Raw genomic sequence first — 24246 nt, 5'->3', positions numbered from 1 at the left:
AAGACATTTGGGAACCACGGCAACAGGCTCCTCCCCCAGAAGATCAGCTCGAACAACTAGCAAGCTAAGACCAAGTTTACTGATCAAAGAGAACGGGAGAACTCCAGCGCTAGGGGAATACTGCACATAGAATTCATGGCTTTTTTTACCATGATTCATTAGTTTTTCAAAGTTAATTTTTTTAACTTTTTTTTTAATTTTTCTTTTTCCCTTTTTCAACCAACATCTTATCAATCCCTTTTTTAAAAAACATTTTTTATTTTTCATTTTTAGAGTCATATTCTATCCCTTCATAGTAGTTACCCTTATTTTTGGCATATATATATGTAAGTTGTTCTCTCTTTAAAATTTTGAGATACCATTTCTTCTAACAGATCAAAACATACCCTAAATCACTAGTATATGGCTTTGTTCTAGTCTCCTGCCTGATCACATTCTCTCCCTTTTTTTTTCTTTTCTTTTTTTTTAATCTTCTTTCTTTATTCAAACAACTTCTTATCTTATCAATTCCTTTTATAAAATCTTTTATAATTTTCATCTTTACAGTCATCTTCCCTACCTTCATTGTATCAACCCTTATTTTGTACATATATAAGTCTTTCTTCCTTTAAAATTTTAGGAGGCACTTTTTTCTAACAGACCAAAATATGCCCAAAATCTAGTGTGTGGCACTGACCTATGCACTAGCCTGATCATATTTGATCATATTCTGTTTTTTTTGCATTGTTCCATTTTTGTTTTTATCTTTATCTTTTTCTTTTTTTTTTCCTCTTTCTTTTTTCTTTCTTTCCCTTTCTTTTCCCCTGGTTTCAGGTATTTTCTGATTTAGAAATATAGAGTATATTTACTGGGGACATTGTTAACCTGTTAACATTTTGTTCTCTCATTCATCTATTCTCCTCTGGACAAAATGACAAGATGGAAAAAATCACCTCAGCAAAACGAACAAGAGGTAGTACCTTCAGCCAGGGACCTACTCAATATGGACATTAATATGATGTTGGCCCTAGAGTTCAGAATCATGACTTTAAAGATACTAGCTGGGCTTGAAAAAAGCATGGAAGTTATTAGAGAAACCCTTTCTGGAGAAATAAAAAAACTAAAATCTAACCAAGTTGAAATCAAAAAGGCTATTAATGAGGAGCAATCAAAAATGGGGGCACTAACTGCTAGGATAAATGAGGCAGAAGAGAGAATCAGCGATATAGAAGACCAAATGATGGAAAATAAAGAGGCTGAGAAAAAGAGAGAGAAACAACTACAGGATCACAAGGGCAGAATTCGAGAGATAAGCGATACGATAAGACGAAACAACATTAGAATAATTGGGATCCCAGAAGAAGAAGAAAGAGAGAGAGGGGCAGAGGTATATGGAGCAAATAGTAGCAGAGAACTTCCCTAATGTGAGGAAGGAAACAGGCATCAAAATCCAGGAGGCACAGAGAACCCCTCTCAAAATCAATAAAAATAGGTCAACACCCCGACATCTAATAGTAGAACCTATGAGTCTCAGAGACAAAGAGAAAATCCTGAAAGCAGCTCGGGAGAAGAGATATGTAACCTACAATGGTAGAAACATTAGATTGGCAACAGACCTATCCACAGAGACCTGGCAGGCCAGAAAGGACTGGCAAGATATCTTCAGAGCACTAAACGAGAAAAATATGCAGCCAAGAATACTATATCCAGCTAGGCTGTCACTGAAAATAGAAGGAGAGATAAAAAGCTTCCATGACACACAAAAAATAAAAGAATTTCAAAAACACGAAACCAGCCCTACAAGAAATATTGGAAGAGGTCCTCTAAGCAAAGAGAGAGCCTAAAAGCAGCATAGATCAGAAAGGAACACAGACAATATACAGTAACAGTCACCTTACAGGCAACACAATGGCACTAAATTCATATCTTTCAATAGTTACCCTGAATGTAAATGGGCTAAATGCCCCAATCAAAAGACACAGGCTATCAGATTGGATTAAAAAACAAGACCCATCGATATGCCATCTGCAAGAGACTCATTTTAGACACAAAGACACCCCCAGATTGAAAGTGAGGGGGTGGAAAACCATTTACCATGCTAATGGACACCAAAAGAAAGCTGGGGTGGCAATCCTTATATCAGACAAATTAGATTTTAAAACACAGACTGTAATAAGAGATGAAGAAGGGTACTATATCCTACTTAAAGGGTCTATCCAACAGGAAGATCTAACAATTGTAAATATCTATGCCCCTAACATGGGAGCAGCCAATTATATAAGACAATTAATAACAAAAGCGAAGAAACACATTGACAACAATACAATAATAGTGGGGGACTTTAACACCGCCCTGACTGAAATGGACAGATCATCTAAGCAAAAGATCAACAAGGAAGTAAAGACTTTAAATGACACACTGGACCAAATGGACTTCACAGATATATTCAGAACATTCCATCCCAAAGTAACAGAATACACATTCTTCTCTAGTGCCCATGGAACATTCTCCAGAATAGATCACATCCTAGGTCACAAATCAGGTCTCAACCGGTACCAAAAGACTGGGATTATTCCCTGCATATTTTCAGACCACAATGCTTTGAAACTAGAACTCAATCACAAGAGGAAAGTCGGAAAGAACTCAAATACATGGAGGCTAAAGAGCATCCTACTAAAGAATGAATGGGTCAACCAGGAAATTAAAGAAGAATTTAAAAAATTCATGGAAACCAATGAAAATGAAGACACAACTGTTCAAAATCTTTGGGATACAGCAAAGACAGTCCTGAGAGGAAAGCATATAGCAATACAAGCCTTTCTCAAGAAACAAGAAAGGTCTCAAATACACAACCTAACCCTACACCTGAAGGAGCTGGAGAAAGAACAGCAAATAAAGTCTAAACCCAGCAGGAGAAGAGAAATAATAAAGATCAGAGCAGAAACCAATGAAATAGAAACCAAAAGAACAGTAGAACAGATCAACGAAACTAGGAGCTGGTTCTTTGAAAGAATTAACAAGATTGATAAACCCCTGGCCAGACTGATCAAAAAGAAAAGAGAAATGACCCAAATCAACAAAATCATGAATGAAAGAGGAGAGATCCCAACCAACACCAAAGAAATACAAACAATTATAAGAACATATTATGAGCAACTCTATGCCAGCAAATTAGATAACGTGGAAGAAATGGATGTATTCCTAGAGATGTATCAACTACCAAAATTGAACCAGGAAGAAAGAGAAAACCTGAACAGACCTATAACCACTAAGGAAATTGAAACAGTCATCAAAAATCTCCCAACCGACAAAAGCTCAGGGCCAGATGGCTTCCCAGGGGAATTCTATCAGACATTTCAAGAAGAATTAATACCTATTCTCCTGAAACTGTTCCAAAAAATAGAAATGGAAGGAAAACTTCCAAACTCATTTTATGAAGCCACCATTAACTTGATCCCCAAACCAGACAAAGACCCAAGGAGAATTACAGACCAATATCCTTGATGAACATGGATGCCAAAATTCTCACCAAAATACTAGCCAATAAGATCCAACGTACATTAAAAGGATTATTCACCATGACCAAGTGGGATTTATCCCTGGGCTGCAAGGTTGGTTTAACATCTGCAAATCAGTCAATGTGAGACAATACATTAACAAAAGAAAGAACAAGAATCATATGATCCTCTCAATAGATGCAGAAAAAGCTTTTGACAAAGTACAGCATCCTTCTTGATCAAAACTCTTCAGAGTAGAGGGATAGAGGGTACATACCTCAATATCATAAAAGCCATCTATGAAAAACCTACAGCGAATATCATTCTCAATGAGGAAAAGCTGAGAGCTTTCCCCCTAAGGTCAGGAACACGGCAGGGATGTCCACTATCACCACTGCTATTCAACATAGTATTAGAAGTCATAGCCACAGCAATCAGACAACAAAAAGAAATCAAAGGCAACCAATTGGCAAAGAGGAAGTCAAACTCTCACTCTTTGCAGATGATATGATACTGTATGTGGAAAACACAAAAGACTCTACCCCAAAACTGCTAGAACTCATACAGGCATTCAGTAAAGTGGCAGGATATAAAAATCAGTGCACAGAAATCAGTGGCATTCCTATACACCAACAACAAGACAGAAGAGAGACAAATCAAGGAGTCGATCCCATTTACAATTGCACCCAAAACCATAAGATACCTAGGAATAAATTTAACCAAAGAGGCAAAGAATCTGTACTCAGAAAACTATAAAATACTCATGAAAGAAATTGAGGAAGACACAAAAAAATGGAAAAACGTTCCATGCTCATGGATTGGAAGAACCAACATTGTGAAGATGTCAGTGCTACCTAGAGCAATCTACACATTCAGTGCAATCCCCATCAAAATACCATCCACTTTTTTCAAAGAAATGGAACAAAGAATCCTAAAATTTGTATGGAACCAGAAAAGACCCCGAATAGCCAGAGGAATCTTGAAAAAGAAAAGCAAAGCTGGCGGCATCACAATTCCGGACTTCCAGCTCTATTACAAAGCTGTCATCATCAAGACAGTATGGTACTGGCACAAAAACAGACACATAGATCAATGGAACAGAATAGAGAGCCCAGAAATGGACCCTCAACTCTATGGTCAACTAATCTTCGACAAAGCAGGAAAGAATGTCCAATGGAAAAAAGACAGTCTCTTCAATAAATGGTGTTGGGAAAATTGGACAGCCACATACAGAAGAATGAAACTGGACCATTTCCTTACACCACACACAAAAATAGACTCCAAATGGTTGAAAGACCTAAATGTGAGACAGTAGTCCATCAAAATCCTAAAGGAGAACACAGGTAGCAACCTCTTCGACCTCAGCCGCAGCAACTTCTTCCTAGAAACATCGCCAAAGGCAAGGGATGCAAGGGCAAAAATGAACTATTGGGATTTCATCAAGATAAAAAGCTTTTGCACAGCAAAGGAAACAGTCCACAAAACCAAAAGACAACCGACAGAATGGGAGAAAATATTTGCAAATGACATATCAGATAAAGGGCTAGTATCCAAAATCTATAAAGAACTTATCAAACTCAACACCCAAAGAACAAATAATCCAATCAAGAAATGGGCAGAAGACATGAACAGACATTTTTCCAAAGAAGACATCCAAATGGCCAACAGACACATGAAAAAGTGCTCAACATCGCTTGGCATCAGGGAAATCCAAATCAAAACCTCAATGAGATACCACCTCACATCAGTCAGAATCGCTAAAATTAACAAGTCAGGAAACGACAGATGTTGGTGGGGATGCGGAGAAAGGGGAACCCTCCTACACTGTTGGTGGGAATGCAAGCTGGTGCAACCACTCTGGAAAACAGTATGGAGGTTCCTCAAACAGTTGAAAATAGAGCTACCATACAATCCAGCAATTGCACTACTGGGTATTTACCACAAAGATACAAATGTAGGGATCCGAAGGGGTACGTGTACCCCAATGTTTATAGCAGCAATGCCCACAATAGCCAAACTGTGGAAAGAGCCAAGATGTCTATCCACAGATGAATGGATAAAGAGGATGTGGTATATATACATAATGGAATGTTATGCAGCCATCAAAAGGAATGAGATCTTGCCATTTGCAATAATGTGGATGGAACTGGAGGGTGTTATGCTGAGTGAAATAAGTCAATCAGAGAAGGACATGTATCATATGACCTCACTGATATGAGGAATTCTTAATCTCAGGAAACAAACTGAGTGTTGCTGGAGTGGTGGGGGGTGGGAGGGATGGGGTGGCTGGGTGATAGACATTGGGGAGGGTATGTGCTATGGTGAGCGCTGTGAATTGTGCAAGACTGTTGAATCACAGATCTGTACTTCTGAAACAAATAATGCAACATATGTTAAGAAAAAAGAAAAAGAAGAAGATAGCAGGAGGGGAAGAATGAAGGGGAGGAAGTCGGAGGGGGAGACGAACCATGAGAGACGATAGGCTCTGAAAAACAAACTAAGGGTTCTAGAGGGGAGGGGGGTGGGGGGATGGGTTAGCCTGGTGATGGGTATTAAAGAGGGCACATTCTGCGTGGAGCACTGGGTGTTATGCACAAACAATGAATCATGGAACACTACATCAAAAACTAATGATGTATGGTGATTAACATAACAATAAAAAATTAAAAAAATATATTTTAAAATATTTATTACAGAAGCACTTACAGAAATTCCTAACTATCAAACTCTAAACTCCCAAGAAACTGATTCACATTGGCCTAAGTTAGTCTTGATTCAGAGACAAAATTTTGACCAATTCCAACTTTCCTTCCAATGTGGCTTTCGCATTTTGACTTTGTGAATTACCCAGGCAGACCACTATTAAAGATGTTGAGTAAGGTTGGGCCTGATACACAGCCAGGGTTTATGCTTTTATGAAGTTTGCAAATATAATGTAGAAAAGGCATGTCTCTGGTAGCTGTTCATAGAGCAGATCATATGATTTATAGTACCACATAGCAACCTAAATCCACATTATTATTCCAAGAATACATTAGTGGGCAATACTTTTAGAAGCCATTCCAGGAGGATGGAGGCCAAGATCTCAGCAGAAATAGAGATAAACAAACATTCACAATACCTGATCACTGATGAGGAAAGGGCCACCTGTTCCTTTTTGCAACAATGTTAACTATCTTTCTTTTTACTTGCAACAGTAGTCATCAACCACTCCGAAGTTAAAGGGCCAAAAGCCTCATCTTGAGAAATTCCCTGTGCTTTCTGAAGCTTCATTTTTATTATGGAAGAAACACTGCATTAGGAAGTTCACTGAAGCAATACCATCACCTCTGCAAGAATTTATTTCCCATTGAGCTCATCTACTCCCAAGATTCCAAACACCAACTGTACGATTTCCAAATCTATACGCCAGACCAAACCTTTCTTCTGGACTTGAGATCCACACTTCCAAATGTGCTGGAGACTGCTGCTAGATGGCACTTATGCCCTTTCAGGCACTGAACACTCAACATATCCCACACTTACCCATATTCTTCCTTCTCTTGCCAAACCTGCTTCCTCTACTATATTCCCTGTAGTGTGGGTAATATCAACAGTTGTCCAAGTCAAAATTTTGAAGAAGAATCTGACTTGTCCCTCTCACACTTCTCAGACTAATTCAGTCTTCCTTGTAATTGCCTCTTGAATCCATCTCATCCTTTGCTTCCTTACCCTCATTATTGCATTCCAAGCTTTTGGTAGCTTTTGCAATAGACTCTTGCATGTGCTTCCAAATTCCAGACTCAACTCCCTCTCATCCATCTAGCACACCATACCAGACAGCTCTTTAAAAAAAATCTACATTGATCAAGGTACCTCCCACTTTAAAATTCTTTAATATTTCTCATCCCTTACAGGATAAAGTCTAAACCACTTAGTATGGCATCAACTTTGTCAGATGTTTGTTACTTGCAAAATCCTACCAGAGAGCAGATAAAGACTTGGATTGTTGATTTTACAATAGTATTGAAATATATTATATCACTCACATCCTCACATGTTCACAGCCCTGTAGTTAATAACACAGACCTTACATGGCTGAGTGGAAATAGGAATGCAGTTGAGGACTGCATCCGAAGTGTCTCTGTGCTCTCATCTTAGGAACAGAGAGTTATCATCTCTAATCCAATCTCTATGTTTTGGAGTAGAAGCTTATAAAATGTTATATATAATAATTTTTATTAACTCAATAGTGGATATGTTTATTAAAGATACTAATAAATGCATTGACTCTGCCATGGTGATATATGGATTATATCCAAATCACACAACACAAAAATGACACTAACTGCAATGACAAAGCTAAATCAGTGGGTCTTTAGATGACAGTTTAAGCCCAGAAAGAATACAAAAAAAGTCTTTAAAAATTGGTATCTACCATTTGCATCGACATGGATGGAACTGGAGGGTATCACGCTAGTGAAATAAGTCAATCAGAGAAAGACAATTATCATATAGTTTCACTTATTTGTGGAACGTAAGGAATAGTACAGAGAACAATAGAGGAAGGGAGGGAAAACTGAGTGGGAAGAAATCAGAGAGAGACAAACCATGAGAGACCCTTGACGCCAAGAAACAAACTCAGGGTTGTGGAAAGGGAAGTGGGTGGGGTGACGGGGTAACTGGATGATGTCTTAAGGAGGACATGTGTTGTGATGAGCACTGGGTGTTATATGCAACTAATGAATCATTGAACACTACATCAAAAACTAATGATGTACTACTATGTGTAGGCTAATTGAATTTAAATTAAAAAATTTTTTTGGAAAATTAGTTGAGTGTTTTGTCAACTTCTTTGGACTTAAATATCAGTCCTCCAAAATGCATTGCCACTTACACATACACAATTTTTCTTTTAAGATACTGTTAACTTCTGAAAATCAAAGCTGCCTTTACATAACCTCATCAAATTTTATTCTAAGAGCATTTCCAAGACTTAACTGCTGCCCCACTTAAATAATTTTCCATTTTCATATTTATTTTCTTAAATAAAACATATGCAAAGAGCTATCCCATTTGAGGACCAAAATATAATTAAGTTCTCCCTGCGCTTAAAATAAAAATTTGTATTTTGGATAATCAGAGGCATCTTTCAGATGATTTGTTTCTGAATACACCACAGAAAGACACCTAATGGAGGCTTATTCTATATTTTCTAGGGTTTTCTTTATTCTTGCCATTTTGTCTTACTTTCTTGGGCTCACTTTAACGAGGCAGGTGGCACACAGGAAGGATCTGAAAGAGATAAAAATTCAGGAAAAGCTGGCTGATCCTGCCAGTGATGTTTCCTCTGCTCACTAACCCTCTCAGTTCTCCTGCCCCTGCTATCTTTGAGGATGGTTTCCCTGTTTACGTTGCAGAAGGAGCCCTCTTCATTCTACCACAGAGGCCTGCTCTCACCCTTCAAAGAGTCATGTGTCCTGAGAATTCTCAGAATTTGCAGCAAACTATTTCCACAATATTTTCTCTAAATTTCAACTCTTCTTTTACTCTCCAATTGATGACTTGAGGCTCAATTTTTTATAAAGATGTAATTTTAAATTGTATCCAGAGCTGAAGCTATCTTTGAGGCTCAAAGTCATATTTTCATTAAAAAGGATGTAAATATGCACTTAGAGTGTTAGAACTATCCCTTGATCCTGAACATTACTCTCTGTTATTGAGAGAGTTTTCAAAGTTTTTGTCTCAGGTCTGAGGATATTATCTTTATTATCTTCCTGGTAATTCTTACTCACTACATACATGTGATGTGAAGAATAACTAGTAAAGGATGTTATAAAGTCTTCTATTAGCATTGCACATTCTACATACACTTAATAATTTTAGTGTCAGTAATTCCTGAATGAAATTTTATAGGGAGAAATGGAACCCACACGCTTTAGCGCCATCCCACAAATTTTGAAAGCCAATGATAACTTCATTATAACCAAGCCCAACAGAAATATTAATTCACACAATAAATTTTATTAAGTCTACTCATAACATTCCTTTTTTTTAATTTCTACATTTAATAAGTAAATGTTGATCTGATATTAATTTTAAAAAGACAGAAAGAAAAAACATAAGTGACAAAAATAGCAAAAAGGACAGCTCTGGGGTTGTAAACGAAATTACACGATTTCAACAGGGCCACAATTTAGGAGACTTCCTTATGTTCCATTATTAAGGTCATGTTTAAAAAACAAAAAATCGTTTTTAATCATGGAACAGCGTATGCAACTTTTCTAAACCCAGCTGATAGAAAATCTGCTTCTGGCACTATCTTGGTTAATGGCTTGGGGAAAGCCGTTTGACCTATTTTTACTTTCAGGACGTTTTCAAAAGAAGAATGAGAGCCACTGGATCTTTTTCGTTCTAGAAAAGTGGGGTGCCAGCAAAATTTTTTCTTTCACTCTCGTGTGCTATCTTCTGAGCCCCAAAGTTATTCAGACTTCAGAGAAGGGAAAGGAGACTTTTTTCACATCGGCTCAAAGGTCTTCCTCCCTTTGTGAACTAACTTCATTTTCATTCACACTTTTAAGTCCTCTCATACACTTTTCTCTTTTCCTTCCACCTTCAAAAAGGTTCCGGATGTAAGAATACCATACAGTGACCAAGAGAGACAGCTGAAAGAAAGGAGCCAACAAACCCATGTTTGTGTTCGTTGCTTTATCTAGCTCACTAGAAACAATGGGTACTTGCTGTGTTCCTTGCTCCACTGAGAGAAGCATGACAACAGTTACCAAACAGTTCCAAGGTGGAGCTGGGAGTTTCAGATTCCCTCCCAACGGCTAGATGTGCCTCACTAGCTCATTATCTCTGTTGGCATTCCTAACTGGAGACCTAAGTAGATGAACCGGCTCGGTCAGTTCCAGATAAGAGATGAGTTGCTTTCAGCCAAATGAATGGCTCCCCAATTCTTTTTTTTTCTTTAGATTTTATTTATTTATTTGACAGAGAGAAAGTGAGGGAGCACAAGCAGGGGCTGTGGCAGAAGGAGAGGGAGGTTCCCCGCTGAGCAGGGAGCCCGATGCAGGGCTCAATCCCAGGACCCCGGGATCATGACCTGAGCCGAAGGTAGATGCTTAACCAACTGAGCCCCCAGGCGCCTCTAGTTCCCCAATTCTTGTGTTTCAGGGTAACACTCCCCGGCATTCATCCTACCTAGAAAACATGCCTCTGGATTGCTTCCTCTCTATTCCTTAGAAAAACGGAATTAATAACAATTTTTAGAAGAACACAGGTTAAAAACACATAAAACTCAGTATGAGCTCGTCTAAAGTAGTCTTTCCTAATATCTTATGTCTCCTTTTAGCAGAAGAAATAAAGATTTTTATTATATTTAATCCAGAAAACTGTAAGGCAGGCTAGATTTCGTTTCTCTCTGATTTATTTCTCTATGTCTTGCTTATATTGGACAGGTCACATTAGGTTTTGGGAAGACAAAGGAAACAGAAAAGGGTAAATCAGGCAAATTCCTTGAAATAATTGGTTGTTCTAAATAATATGTTTACCCACCCATCCAAAAAAAACCCACACCTATTCATTATGATTGAATATAAATAAAATTCTGACCTATAAATAAACATTTTACCATGTTTATTGGACCTTTTTCTTTTAGCTGAAAAAGCACCACTCTTGCTCAGTAGCATGGGTTTAAAAATGTTATGATTTAAGAAATTGGGGCATTCAACGGGTTGTTATCATAGCCCAGTATGTGTAAGTTACTCCTGAGCCATTAAATAGATGCTCACAGTGAGGAACCTTGTCAGCAATGGCAGCAATCACAGCAAGCTACTAGTTTAGAGTGGACAGTACAAAAGTGGGGCAGCAGAGGGGTCGTTTTCATTCTAATATCATTTCATAAGAGTAGAAAGGAAGCTTCAGTAGCTTTATGGTACCAAATATGTTTTAATGATCTTCTTGAACCAAGAAAAAGCTTGAAGAATATTCAAATGAGATGGGAAGGCTAAGATTATTTTAATCATAAGGAATTTGAGAATAAGGTATTTGGTGGTCACAGGAAGTAGATTTGAACATGGAGTTCCCCTTAATTTCTCATTCTCTTTTTAGGGAGATGAGTGAATGCATTAGTGCTCTTACAGCTGTTTGTTGAACACGTGTTCTTACATCACCTCTTAGATATGCATCCCTTCTTTTTCATAAGGTCTCTATACAGGCCTTATGAGGACAACTTACTGTGGTCAGCAGAATCTGGGTTGATCCAGAAGTGTGAAAACACACAATTGTTCCTCCCTCTCTTGCTCTTCCTCCACTCCTCAGTCCTGCAGAGACATCTCGGCCTTCTGGCAGGCATGAGTAAAGGAAGGGTAATGTCTTTCCCTTCTTCCCAGTTGGGACCTGGGATCCAGGATATGTGGCCAATGTGATATTAAGGTATTTCTCTTCAGGTCACTCTGCCTTTATTACATATGCACACAGAAAAATTCATATGTATAAGCCACAGACTAATTCTTGGCAATTCCCACCAGTATAGCTGATTCTTCTTTCCACTTTCTGGTATGCAGTAATTGTGCAGAGCTGGAATTGCAGCCTGTTCATTTCAACACAGATTTGCGGGGACCTTATCATTTGGCATATACCCCCATTTTTTAGTAAATACTACTGTAACTAAGCACTAATAGGTGCTTCACTCTGGCTCCCTTATCAGTGAATGCCACAGCCTGTAACTCTGTTGACGCCAGGGGTCACTTTCCACTTCAGAAAAAATGCCAAGATTTTAAGAACTTTTAAGTTTGCAGTTTTCTGAAGTGCAAAGCAACCAGATCCCCTTGTTCTGTTCAAAAATTGTTGAGTGTTTTTAAATTCTTCAAATGACACCTGGCACACGAAATGGTGTCATTATTGCTGCAATCATTTGAATATTTGGATAAATAAGAATCTCCCCTAAAAAACCCTGGGGAAGAATAATGTTCTTACCCTACTGAAACTTTCAGTGCTATTTCCTGAAGTAGGGAACTCCATTTTTGTACCCCTAAAGCCTGCCATGATTTTGAATTTCTAAATTGAATTATTTCACCATTTGGGAAATAGAAGAAGACAAATGAAAAGAACTAGATAACTTTTGAACAGTAAATAGGCTAAGAGATGGCTTACTAACAGTATTCAAGGGCATAAATGTTTAAGAAAGATGAAGACAAGCTTAATTTCATTCCACTCAGGACAGGGTAGGAGAAAACGGACTTAAAACTGCACCAGAAAAATGTGTTGTGTATGCATAAATATTTACATGTACACACAAATATTGGACATGCACATATATACACATAAATACAAGCAGAGTCTTCATAAAGCCCTTGTGTATTCTCTTTTCTTTCTCTTGTGTATCATAAAGTCTAATAACTTACTTTGGGGTTATAATATAAATATCCTATGCAGAAGTTCAGAACTGAATTTATTAAACTGTAGAACAACCATATTATGCAGTGATTACAATAATATACTCATTGCAGGTCCTATAACACTTAACATAAATGGCTGCCCTAAACAAAAAGATAATGGATAACCTTGGCTATAGAATTAAAGTCCACATCACTCTTTAGAGGAAAGTTTCTTTTGACTTTATATGATACAGAGACATTGTTCCTGTCATACCTCCAATGCAAGTTATTAAACTTTAAAAAGCTGTATGAAGACATTGTGAAGTAATTTTGCATATAAAAAAATTCTCATATAAAGGTTGAGTATAGAAACAAGTAAAAGTTTGTCAAATTCTTAGAGTCCCAAGTAAATATTTTGATGTTTTATAATTTCAATCTTTTTTGAGTAACCATGTTATTTCCTAAAATTATTCATGGCACAGTGCTTTCTCTTATATGTGCTCACATATAATTCTTCCTCAACTTTCTTTGAAGACTCTTCCTTTCCACCATGTCCTTTAGATATTGAGTCTTAAAAGATAAGTAGGTGCCCTCCTATATGCATGAAGTTGGAGAAACACAGTAGGGAGAAAAGAGCATTTGAAAGAGATGGAAGAACCCGATCAAAAGTACACGGATAGGAAGACTCCACCAAAAAATTGCTAAAACTGATACAGGAATTTATGAGTGTCGCAGGACATAAAATCAACACACAGAAGTCTGTTGCATTTCTATACACTAACAATGAAGCAGCAGAAAGAGAAATCAAGGGATCGATCCCATTTACAATTGCACCAATAACCATAAGATACCCAGGAATAAACCCAACCAAAGAGGTAAAAGATCTGTATTCTGAAAACCATAGAACACCCATAAAAGAAATGGAAAAATATTCCCTGCTCATGGATTGGATGAACAAGTATTGTTAAAATGTCCATGCTACCCAAAGCGATCTACACATTCAATGCAATCCTTATCAAAATACCATTAACATTTTTCATAGAGCTGGAACAAACAATCCTAAAATTTATGGAACCAGAAAAGACCCAAGTAGACAAATAATGTTGAAAAAGAAAACCAAAGCTGGAGGCATCATAATTCCAGACTTCAAGCTCTATTACAAAGCTGTCATCATCAAGACAGTATGATACTGGCACAAAAACAGACACATGGATCAATGGAACAGAATAGAGAGAAATGGACCCTCAACTTTATGGTCAACTAATCTTTGACAAAGCAGGAAAGAATAACCACTGGAAAAAAGACAGTCTCTTCAACAAATGGTGTTGGGAAAATTGGACGGCCACATGCAGAATAACACTGGACCATGCTCTTACACCACACACAAAGATAAACTCAAAATGGATGAAAGACCTAAAAGTGAGACAGGAATCCATCAAAATCCTAGAGGAGAACGCAAGCAACAATCTCTCTGACCTCAGTCACAGCAACTTCTTACTGGACACGTCTCCAAGGGCAAGGGAAACAAAAGCAAAAATAAACTATTGGGACTTCATCAGGATAAAAACCTTTTGCACAGTAAAGGAAACAATCAACAAAACTAAAAGTCAAGGAAGAAGATATTTGCAAATGACTTATCAAATAAAGAGCTAGTATCCAAAATCCATAAAGAACTTATCAAACTCAACACCCCAAAATCAAAAAATCCAGTCAAGAAATGGGCAGAAGACATGAACAGCATTTCTCCAAAGAAGACATACAAATGGCTGACCTGAAAAAATGCTCAACATCACTCGGCATCAGGGAAATACAAATCAAAACCACAATGAGATACCACCTCATACTTGTCAGAATGGCTAAAATTAACAAGTCAGGAAACAACAGATGTTGGCAAGCATGCGGAGAAAGGGGAGCCCTCTTACACTGTTGGTGGGAATGCACACTGGTGCAGCCACTCTGGAAAACAGTACGTGGGTTCCTCAAAAAGTTAAAAATAGAACTACCCTATCACCCAGCAAATGTACTACTAGGCATTTATCCAAAGGATACAAAACTAGTGATTCAAGGGGGCACATGCACCCAATGTTTATAGCAGCAATGTTGACAATAGCCAAAATATGGAAAGAGCCCAGATGTCCATGTCCATCAACAGATGAATGAATAAAGAAGATGTGGTGTATATATATATATATATATATATATATATATAATGGAATATTAGTCATCAAAAAGAATGAACTCTTGCCATTTGCAATGACATGGATGGAACTAGAGGGTATTATGCTAAGTGAAATAGGCAGTCAGAGAAAGACAAATACCATTATGATTTCATTCATGTGGAATTTAAAAAAAACAACAGATGAACATAGAGGAAGGGAAGAAAAAATACAATAAGATAAAAACAGAGAGGGAGGCAAAGCATAGGAGACTCTTAACTATAGGGAACAAACTGAGGGTTGCTGGAGGGGAGGTAGATGGGGAGATGAGGTTATTGGGTGATGGGCATTAATGGGGGCACTTGATGTAATGAACATCAGGTGTTATATGCAACTGATAAATCACGAAATTCTACCCCTGAAACTAATAATACACTATATGTTAACTAAACTGAATTTAAATTTTAAAAAAGTATAGAGGTAGAGAGCAGCAGAACACATTTAAGAAAATGCAAGTACTTGGGTGTGGCTGGAGTTTTGATGCTTGTTTGGTGGGGGTCAGACAGTAAAGATGAGGACATGCTATGGAGGCCTTATTCACCACACTCTGAGGTTTAGAGTTTTTTTCTCTCAGCAATGGGTTTTAAGCAGAGCATTTGGGTCATCAGATTTGGGATTTAGAAAAATCATTCTTGTAATGGTGTGGAGGATTCACTGGAGGGTAAACATGACCCTAGGCAGAAAGGACCATTTGGGGACTGACTTATAGCAGTAGTGGAGGGAATGGAAAAGGAGGTTGTCTGAAAGAAATTGAGAGGAAAGAATTTATAGGATTTTAGTATTAATTGAAAAGTTAAGTGAGAGAGTAGAAACTAGGATGACTCTGAGGGTTTTGAATTCAGAGATCGTGTATTTGATGATACCACACATTGAAGCAGGGACTAAAACAGAAGCAAAAATAGAGGAGGTAAAGAAAGCACGGGAGGGAGAAATTAGTTCTGTTTTGATATTTTAGATTTGAGGTGTTTGTGGGATGTTTATCAAGTTGAAGCTCAAAGAAAAGATAGATTTTAGGAAACCACTTAAAAAATCTGATGTTAGTGAAACCAAAACAGTAATGCTGCACTTCAAAGCTGAAGTCCTTGACAACACTCTTGTGAGAAAGGGAGTGCTTCTCTTTTTTAATCCTCTTAGGGCTCAACACCAAGGAGCTCTAAAGCATTATGGACTTTACTATTATACCTCTTTTATATCACATACATAGCCATTTTCTCTCAGAATACACCCACCTTTTAAAGAACCTGGATGTCACAGTTAATGTGTCAATCTGGCTAGGCTATACTACCCAGTTATTCAATTAAACACTAATCTAGGTATTGCTGTCAAGTTATTTTATACATGTAGTTAACATCTAACATCTACAATTAGTTGACTTTAAGTAAAGTAGATTATCCCCAGTAATCTGGGGGTGGGGTGGTTATTCAGTCAGTTGAAAGACCTTGAGAGCAAAGCTAAACCCCCAACTTAATGGTGGAAAACAAGATGCTTCCCCTAAATATCAACAACAAGACAGGATTTCTGATCTCCTTGTGCATATTCAACATATTAGTTCAAATTCCAGCTATCGTAATTAGGCAAGAAAAAGAAATAAATGGTATCCAAATTGGAAAGGAAGAAATAAAACTATGTCTATCTGCAGGTGACATGTCTTATATGTAGAAAAAATCCTAAAGAATCCACTAAAAAATTATTAGAACTAATAAATGAGTTCAGGAAGATTGTAGGATTCAAGGTCAATATACAAAAATAAATTTTATTTCCGTGCACTTGGAAATGAGCAATACAACATAAAATTATGAAAATAATTCCACTCATAATGGCATCAAAAAGAATAAAATACTGGAAATAAACTTAACAAAAGAATTCTAAAACATCTGAAAACGACAACACATTGTGAAGAAAAATTAAAGATCTAAATAAATGGAAAAACATCCCACATTTGTGGATTGGAAGATTTAACATTGTTAAAATGGGAGTACGCCCCAAATTGAAATGCAGATTCAATGCAAACTTTATCAAAATCCCAGCTGATTCTAAAACTGATATGTAATTGGGATTCTAATTAGCAAAACCGATTTTTTTTTTATGTTATGTTAGTCACCATACAATACATCATTATTTTTTGATGTGGTGATCCATGATCCATTGTTTAGAAAAAACAATCTTAAAAAAGAAGAATAAAGGAGGACTCACATGTCCCAATTTCAAAATGTATTTACAAAGCAGGGATATTTAAGATTGTATGGACAAAAATAAACATATATATAAATGGAAGAGAAATGGAATGGCAGTGAGAGTTCAGCAATAAACTCATATAGCTGTGATCAACTGATTTTTGACAAGGATGCCAAGACCATTCAATAGAAAAGGGTAGTTTTCTCAACAAATGGTGGTGGATCAACTGGATAGTCACATGCAAAAGAACGTAAGTTTGTGCCTCATCTCACACAATATACAAAAACTAACTCAAAATGAATCAAAGACCTAAATATAATGACAAAAACATTTTCTTAGAAGAAAATGTAGGGGAAAATTTTCACGACCTTGCATTTACCAAAGAATTCCTAGGTATGACACCCAAAGCACAGGCAACAAAAGAAAAAATAAATTAGACTTCATCAAAATTAAAAACTTTTGTGCTTCAAAGAACACTATCAACAAAGAGAAAAGATAGCCCACATAATGGGAGAAAATACTTGCAAATTATATATCTTATAAGATACCTTATATAATATATAAAGAGCTCTTACAACTCAATAATAAGACAAATAACCCAATAAAAAAATGAGCAAAGTATCCAAATAGTTATTCCTCCAAAGAAGATATATTGTAGCCATTAAGTACATGGAAAGATATGCAACATCATTAGTAAATTCAAATCATTATGAGATACCATTTCACACCCACTAAAATGGCTAGGAAAAAAAAAGTCAGATAACCAACAAATGGTGAGAATGCGGGAAAATGGAACAATCAAAAATGCTGGTGAGAACGTAAAATGGTCCAGCCATTTTGGAATACGGTCTTACAGTTCTTCAAATGATTAAACACGAGTTTTTATATGATCCAGCAATTCTGCTCCTAGATGTATACCCAAGAGAAATAAAAACATACATCCACACAGGAAATTATACACAAATGTTTATAGCAATATGATTCACAATAGCCAAAATGTGGAAACAACCCAAATATCCATCGATGGATGACTGGATAATTCATTTTATAATCCATTCAGTGGAATATTACTCAGCTATGAAAAGGAGTGAACTATTTATACATGCTACAACAAAGATGAACCTTAAAAATATTGTGCTAAGTGAAAGAACCCAGCTACAAGACCACATACTATCTGATTCCAATTATATAAAAGTCCAAAATAGACAAATTTGTAGAGATAGAAAGCAGATTAGTCGGTCTTTAGGGCTGTGGGGGTGGAGGGAGTAGATGTAGGGAAGGAGGAATAGGAAAGAATATGGAGTTTCTTTCTGAGGTGATAAAAATATTCTAAAATTGACTGTGGTGATAATTGCACATATCAGTGAATATACTAAAAACCATTGAATTATACACTTTAAGTGGGTGAATTATATCTCAATAAAGCTGAAGTGGGTGAATTATATCTCAATAAATCTGTTTCTTTAAAAAAGAGCAAAACTGGTATTTCCCTGAGAAAGAAAAAAATCTGCCTGTGGACAGCAACTTCAGCTCCTGACATGTCGGAGAGTTTCCAGCCTACTGACATGCCCTACAGATTTTGGACTAGCCAGCCAGCACAGTCACATAAGCCAATTCATTGAGATAGATGGGTAAGTAGATGGAAAGAATGAGATTTCTGTATTTCCTTCATTTCTGTTTCTCTAGTAGAACACTAATTAATACAGATTTTGACATTTGGAAAGAGGGTGCTGCTATAAAAAAATACCTAAAAATGTGGCAGTGGCTTTGGAATTGGGTTATAGGTAGAGGCTGAAATCATTTTGAGGTGCTTGACAGAAAATCCTAGATTGCTTTGCAGAGATGACTGGTGGAAATAGGGACGTTAAAGGTACTTCTGGTGAGATCTCAGAAGGAAATGAGGAATGTGTTATTGGACACAGGAGGAAAGGCAAACCTTGTTAAAAAGCAGCAGAACTTGGATGAACTGTGTTCTACTTTGGAAAAGCAGAACTTGTAAGAGATGAACTTGAATATTTAGCTGAGGACATTTCCAAAGTATTGAAGGTGCTGCCTGATTTTTCCTTGCTGCTTAAAGTAAAATGCAAAAGGAAGGAGATAAATTAAGGAAGTACTGTTAAGCAAAAAGGAACCAGCACTTCATGATTTGAGAGGTTCTCAGTCTATCCATATTGCAAAGGATGCTAAAATTAGGAAAGTCACTGTTGAGAAAACCTGCTCTGTAGAAAAAGCCAAGAGTGTAGCTGGACAACATTTTGCTAAAGAGATTAGGTGTGTGACTCATTTTCCAATCAACCATCTCAACAGAAGCCAAGCACAGAGATGAGGTCATTTAGGAAGAATCTGTGGAGAACCCTCTTGTCTACTGATATGGATGCCCCTTGGGATACACAGGAGGCCCACAAGGTTTTGATGATATTGTATCAGCACAAACATTGCCAGTGTGGACTGATAGGCACAGAGACTGGACAACATGAAAGAAGGTTGTCACTCCTAGAATTCTATAGGCAGAAAGTGGGTTTATAGAGCTACCCAGCTGCAAATATGTGCTACCCTTCAAGAAAAAGAATGACTCAAGGTGGGATTGCCACGGACCCAGAGGCCAAGGACAATGGAGCCACCACTGAGGACTCAGGGGATAATGGAACCATAAGGCACAAAGGAAGGAACTTCAAGCCACAGAGGATTATTCTCAAGCCTTGAAACCTAATGGAATCTGCCCTGTCAGATTCCAAACTTGCTTAGTACCAGTGACCCCTTCATTTCTTTTAATTTCCCCCTTTTGTAATGTAGATGCCTATATTATACCTGTCCCACTATTGTATTTTGGAAGCAAATAACTTGTGTTCTATGTTCACAGGTTCACAGATGGAAGGGAATTCTGTCCCAAGATAGGTGATACCCAGAGTCTCATCCATACCTGATTTAGATGATCAGATTTGGGGCTGTTGAGCTGGTGATATTTACATGAGATTTTAGACTAAGAGTTGATGCTGTAATGGACGGAGACTTGGGGCAATGTTGGGATGGGTGAATGTATTTTGCATGTGCAATGGGCATACATTTTGGGGAGCCGGAGGTTGGACTCCAGAGGGATGAATGCGGCCCCCCAAGAGGTGTGACCACCCAGAACCTACATATGTGACCTTATTTGGAAAAAGGGTCTTTGTGATGTACTGAAGTAAAGATCTTGAGACAATCCTCCTGGATTAGAATGGGTGTTAAATCCAAGGACTAGTTCTTACAAGAGAAGAGAAAGGGACACAGACACAGAGAGGTGAAAACAAAGGCATAGATTGGAGTTGTACTGCCATGGAATTCCAGGAGCCACCAAAAGCCAGGGGGAGCAAGAGAGGATTCTTTCCTAGGGCCTTCAGACAGAGGATGGCCCTGCCAACACACTGTTCAGAATCTTGGCCTCCAGAGCTTCATGAGGATAAATTTCTGTTGTTTTAAGTTACCAAGTTTGTGGTATTTTGTTAGAGCAGCCCCAGGAAATAAATACACTGGGCAAGGGTGAATTCTGTTGCCAGTCCATGCTCACAGAACCATCATTCCTCTCTAATAACTTATGTGTAGAGACTGAGCCCAATTCCCTGCCACAGGCTTACTTCTACATTGCGGAAACTGTATTCTCAAGTGTCCCATTGTCCTGTCCTGCCCCCAGCTTCAGCTAAAGCCACATCCATTCAACAGGCAGATTTTATATCTTGGAGCCTTATTTGGAAAGTGGAGTGGTCAGGGGACCAGCCGATTTTCTCCTAAGAGAATCCTCCACTCCATAAATTTGTGAATATAAAAGAGAGCTATTGGGTAGAAGGTACCAGTTTCAGATGCCAGTGTACCCAAATCTAAATAAATGGATGCTACTCAACCCATTACAACATCTGAATCCCAAAATGTCCTATGAAATGATTATGAAGGTTTTTCATTTTAATTGTATTTTAATTTATCTTTGACATATGATTATGAAAATACTATCATCATAATAGTTTTTAATAAATAAATAGACTAAAATATACTAAGCACTGAGGTAAGCACAAAAAATTCTTTGAATAAGGTCTGAGGATCTAATGTATAACATGGTGACTATAGATAATAATGTATACTTAAAATTTGCTAAGACAGTAAAACTTAAATGTTCTCACTAAAAAAAAAAAAAAAAAAAAGTAACCGTGAGGTGATGAATGTATTAACTCATTGGGAGGAGTCCTTTCACAATGGATACATATATCAAATTATCACATTGTTCACTTTAAATATCTTACAATTTTGTCAATGATACCTCAATAAAGTGGAGAAAAATTCTTAGTTAAGATCTATAGAACAGAAAGATGGAGGTTTTAGTAGTTTAAAAGATACCTTCTATTCTATTGTACTGTTTGAATTTCTTATTATATGGAAGGATTACTTTTTAACAAATAAATAGTCCTCCCTTAGAGGCAAAAGAATTAGAACAATTGACATATGGCAATGTGGGATCCATCTTGTGGCTCAGAATCGGGATTTATTTAGCATTGTTTTTAACAAAATCCCCAGGGGACACAGCATGGGAAACAGAATTGTCCTCTCTGCCTTCAATTTCAGAAGTTTAATATTTAGACCGGCTTCACTTCAGAGCCATTTATGACTCTGTGATTCATAAACATAAACATTTATTTTTAACTAATATTGGAAATACATCAGATAAACTGGATTCTATAAAAGCTGCCCTATTGAGATGTTTCATAATGGCAACCATTCCTGAATCAGGTGCTTTATTCTTCTGATATCAGGGACATTTCATCTTTCTCTTGTGCTTAGCAGATGGATACTTTAGGAATCACACTCCACCGTGTATTCCAGAAGAAACAAAGAGAGTCTTAATATAGAAATAAATTGTTTCTCCCTTAAATCTAAAAGAAGGTGTATATAGGCAGACCAGAGCCACCATGGTGACTTTTCAAAGACTTTAGAGGCCCAGGTTCACTGTATCTTTCTTCTCAACCCTCCCATGGCATAGCTTCCATTCTCAAGACTTACTCACAATCTGGCTGATAAATTCTAGCTATCAGATGCCCATGAAGAAAGGAGCAAAGAAAGAATGCTCATCCCCTCACTCCTAAGGAGTGTTCCTAAAAGTCTTCCTCCATTTATAACTCGTTAGCCACATCGATGGTGCAAGGGAGGCTAGGGTATAAAGCTTTCAGTTGGGCCCATTGCAAGGATTTGGTTACCAAGGAATAGGAGGATAATCCACTTGCAGAAGCAATTACTAGCCTGTGAAACAGCAGAGTTTTATCTTTGAGCCTTAGTTGGAAAGTGGAGCAGAGTTTCAGCATACACCATACATCAATTTCTGAAACTCAGACTTAGGAGTTACAGTGATGGTGCAAAATATACCTCTCACTATGACACTTACCACTTATGTTCTATTCTTCATCTTGCTTTTGCTGCCACAATCCAGAAAAAGAGAAGAAACTCCTCCACTATCAAAATTGTAAGCAATACAAGTGTTTTTATCTTTTCATATGCTTATTAGCCATTTGCATGTCATTAGTGAAATGCCTATTCAAATCTTCTGTCCATTACAAATTAATTTCGTATTTTAAACTTCTGTTTTTTAAATAAAGATAAATTTAATAAAGTAAAAAGAAATTGTAGGTCCAGTTAAAAAAAACAAAAAGTCCATTGTCCCAGGTGCTGTATTTTTTATTTAAATTAGTTTATCTTTGACATATGATTATGAAAATTATCATCATAATGATTTTTAATAAATAAATAGACTAAAAAACAATAATACATTATATGTTAATTAGTTTTAATTTACCATTTTTCTAAACATTTTTTATATTTATATTTTATTAGTTTCAGAGGTACAGGCCTATGATCCATCATATTTATATAATACCCAGTGCTCATTACATCACATGCCCTCCTTAATGTCCATCACCCAGTTACCCCACCCCTCCACTCTTCTCCCCTCCAGCAGTCCTCAGTTTGTTTCCTATGATTTAGAGTCTCTTATGGTTTGTCTCCCTCTCTAGTTTCATCTTGCTTTATTTTTCCTCTTTTCCCCTATGATCCTCTGTTTTGTTTCTTATATTCCACATATTAGTGAGATAATGTGATAATTGTCTTTCTCTGATTGACTTATTTTGCTTAGTTCTGTCCATTTTTTAATTGGGTTGTCTTTTTATTATTGAGTTGTAAGAGCTATATGTTCTGAATATGTCTTTTATCAGATGTGTGATTTACAAATATTTTCAACTCGTCTGTGGTTTGTCTTTTCATTTTCTTGATGGTGTCTTTTGAAGAGTAAAATATTTTAATTTTGATAAAGTCCAATTTACCTGTTTTGTCATTTACAGATTGTTTTCACATCAGATCTAAAAGTGTTGCCTCGGGTGCCTGAGTGGCTCAGTTGGTTAAGCATCTGCCTCCGGCTCGGGTCATGATCTCAGGGCCCTGGGATCCAGCCCTGCATCAGGCTCCCTGTTCAGCGGGGAGTCTGCTTCTCCCTCTCCCTTTGCCCCTCCCCGCCACTGGTGCACTTGTGCTGTCTCAAGTAAATAAATAAAAATCTTTAAAAAAAAATAAATAAATAAAATAAAAAAGTGTTGCCTAACCTAAGGTCATAAAAATTTTCTCTTATTTTCTTCCAGAAGTATTATAGTTCTCACTCTTACTTCTAGGTCTTTGTGGGAAAGACTGTAGTTATTCACAATTAAGTATAATGTTAGCTGTAGATTTTTCATACATGCCCTTTATCAGGTAGAGGAAGTTGCTTTCTATTCATAATTTATTGAGAATTTTTATCTTAAATGGGTATTGATTTTATCAAAATCTTTATCTGTGACTATTTAAAAAATTATGCAACTTTTGTCCTTCATTTTATTAATATGGTATATTATATTCATTGATTTTCAGATGTAAAATCATTCTTGCATTCCAGGGATGAATCTTATTTGATTGTGGTATATAATCTTTATATATGTTGCTGATTTCAATTTGCTAATATTTTGTTAAGGATTTTTGCAT

At 37.0% G+C, this 24246-nt stretch overlaps 1 long non-coding RNA gene across 1 annotated transcript in view; it reads left to right on the top strand.

Annotated features, from left to right (window-relative positions):
• The window catches only part of LOC141370165 (uncharacterized), a 40874-nt gene extending 17184 nt beyond the window's left edge, over positions 1–23690 (top strand). The window contains exon 4 of the long non-coding RNA XR_012373990.1: positions 23577–23690. This is a non-coding gene — a long non-coding RNA (uncharacterized lncRNA). The remainder of the gene's footprint in view (positions 1–23576) is intronic.
• The last annotated feature ends 556 nt before the right edge of the window (positions 23691–24246 follow it).

This window comes from Callorhinus ursinus, unplaced genomic scaffold (genome assembly GCF_003265705.2).
Source record: "Callorhinus ursinus isolate GAN/ISIS: 27379988/994484 unplaced genomic scaffold, GSC_fseal_2.0 scaffold27, whole genome shotgun sequence".
Lineage (NCBI taxonomy): Eukaryota > Metazoa > Chordata > Mammalia > Carnivora > Otariidae > Callorhinus > Callorhinus ursinus.
Note: the sequence above shows the minus strand (reverse complement) of the source record. Positions and strands in the feature narration are given on the sequence as shown.